A 2,808-nucleotide genomic window follows, 5' to 3' on the forward strand; every position below is an offset into this window, starting at 1 on the left:
CTGCTGAGTCTTGTCCTGTGGAGGTGGCTCTTCTATGTTGTGCCATGCGCTTGTGAAGTGGCATCTACATGAATGTTAAAATCACCCACAATAATTATTTTGACTGAGCTGAGCACTAAATCAGATAAAAAGACAGAAACTCTGTGTAAGGCCCAGGTGGATGATAGATGATAACAAGTAAGACTGGTTTCTGAGTTTCACAGCTGGGGTGGACCAGGCTAAGCATCAGGCTTTCAAATGAATTAAAAGTCTGTCTGGGTCTTTGGTTGATTAACAGGCTGGTGTGAAAGATTGCTGCCACACCTCCCCCTCGGCCTGTGCTTCGAGGTTTCTGGTAGTTAGAATGACTCGGGGGGTGTTGATTAATTTAAACTAACATAATCATCCTGCTGTAATCAGGTTTCTGTAAGGCAGAGTAAATGGATTTGTTGATCAATTATTAAGTCATGTACTAACAGAGACTTGGAGGAGAGAGACCTGATATTTAATAATCCACATTTCACTGTTTTACTCTTTGGTTCAGATGTGGATACTGTATTGTTCTTTCTTTGTGATTTTTTATGTTTAAGTTGTTTAATGCTGGACTTTTTTTTTCTTTCTGTCTGTTTGGGAGCTGACACAGTCTCTATATAGATGGGGTTTTTTTTTGGGGGGGGGGGGGGTTAACAGGAGGAGAGAAGCTGCAGAGAGGCGTGTAAGACTGCAACTCTGCTTCCTGGTCCCAACTCTAGATAGTCATATTTTGGGGGGTTTAATAAATTTGTCCATATTTCTAGAAATGAGAACTGCTCCATCCAAAGTGGGATGGATGCCGTCTCTCCTAACAAGACCAGGTTTCCTCCAGAAGGTTTGCCAGTTCCCACATCATTTCTGGGACACCATTCAGACAGCCAGCAGTTTAAGGAGAATATGTGACTAAACATGTCACTCCTGGTCTGATTGGGGAGGGGACCAGAGAAAACTACAGAGTCCAACATTGTTTTGGCAAAGTTACACACCGATTCAATATTGATTTTAGTGACCTCTGATTGGCGTAACCAGGTGTCATTACTGCCGATGTGAATTATGATTTTACTGAATTTACGTTTACCCTTAGCCAGCAGTTTTAAATTTCCCTCAGTGTCGCATGCTCTGGCCCCTGGAAGACAATTGACTATGGTTGCCAGTGTCTCTAGTTTCACATGTCTGAGAACAGAATCACCAATTACCAGAGTTTGACCCCCGGCGGGTGTGTCGCCGAGTGTGGAAAACGGTTAGACACATGAACAGGTTGAAGCCGAGTCTCCAATTCAGTAATCTTGGCCTCCAGAGCTGCAAATATGCTACATTTATTACAAGTATCATTACTGCTAAAGGACGCCGAGAAGTAACTAAACATCTGACACAATGAGCAGAAAAGTGCAGGAGGGACAGATGAAGAGGCCATGATGCTAGCGAGTCAGCTACGAGCTAAGCTAAGCTAGCGAAACAGTAAAAACACAGTGAGTGAATACTTTGGCTATAAGTTAGGTAGTGAGTATACAGAGAGTTTGCTTCGGATGAGGCATGTGAAGATTATACTATGAAAAAAGAATGTATCTAACAGTTTTTAATTAAATTGCTAAGCAGATAAGCTACGCAAAAACACCACTGTGTTTGAGCAGGAACAGGAAATGATACTCTACCGCAGAGTGAGCGAACACCAAGTGACAGCTCCACCAACAGTGTGGCAACCTCCAATAACAATGCAAGACAAGATGACAACTTCAACAACAACAATAAGAAACGCGAGACTGCAACCACCGCAACGACTCCCGAGACGTTGCTGTCCAAGAACAGGGCTATCTCCTAGTCTTCAGTTCCCTTCAGAGGATTATTTTTTTTTTTTTTTTCCTCTACAATCAAAAGTAATTTAAATTACCCCTTACTTAATAATTGGTAGCTTAAAAACCATGTTTTTGAGCTGTTTACTCATAAAATTATGTTCCTCGAACACTTTTTTACACATTATTTTAAAGTGCTTTTAATGTGTAATGCAATAAAGTACAGTAATTAAATTTATTTAATTTAAGTATTTAACACCAGAGAAACAAATATGTTAAATCTGTAAAATGAGGCATTTAAAAAGTATTTTGCAAAACTACTACTTCCAAGAAAGTGTTCAGTACATGTGCACGTTTTATGCATTTCAATCTTCTGTCTTTCATCTTTCTTCTGTAACCACCTTTTAAATCAATTTTACACATACAGGATTCAAAACAGTTAACAGTTTTTGAAACAATCAATATCGTCATCAGATTCAAAGCATATATTATGCCCATGAGTAGAGCAACATGGGATATCCTGTCCCTTCAGGACTTCTGTTCCTTCCACCACAATGGTTGCAGTCATATGGTCAGATCCAAGCGCTTGCTGGCCACTGATGATGCCAATGTTTTTATCAACTGGCTGGACCAGGATCGGATCAGGACCAAAACGGAAGCCCCAGAATCCCAAACAAAATGGTCACTACATACAGACTGGGGCTTGAGAGACAGAGTCCAAAACACAGGTCAGGGGGCCGGCCCGGTGGCTGACAGCCTAACAGTTCACTTAGTTCTGGTGGCCGGCCTGGAGGTTTCCAGCACAGGAGCCCAGAGTGAAACAGTTCAGGGGGTCGGCCACACGGGAGGCAGTGGCAGCAACAGAGCAGATCTGGAGGCCGGCCACGCGGAAGGCAGTGGCGGCATTCAGGAGGTCGTCCACAGTGGCGACGATGCCCAACAAGCGGCCTGACAGATGACCGAAGATGTTGAGGCGGCAATTTTGGACCTGAAGGCGGCGTGGTCC

The 2,808-nt window shown here is 42.9% G+C and overlaps 1 pseudogene; it reads right to left on the minus strand.

Annotated features, from left to right (window-relative positions):
* Positions 1-652: 652 nt before the first annotated feature.
* On the minus strand, positions 653-1,426 carry LOC145430820 (uncharacterized; annotated as a pseudogene).
* Between the last annotated feature and the right edge of the window lie 1,382 nt (positions 1,427-2,808).

This window comes from Astatotilapia calliptera, chromosome 9, assembly GCF_964374335.1.
Source record: "Astatotilapia calliptera chromosome 9, fAstCal68.1, whole genome shotgun sequence".
Classification (NCBI taxonomy): domain Eukaryota; kingdom Metazoa; phylum Chordata; class Actinopteri; order Cichliformes; family Cichlidae; genus Astatotilapia; species Astatotilapia calliptera.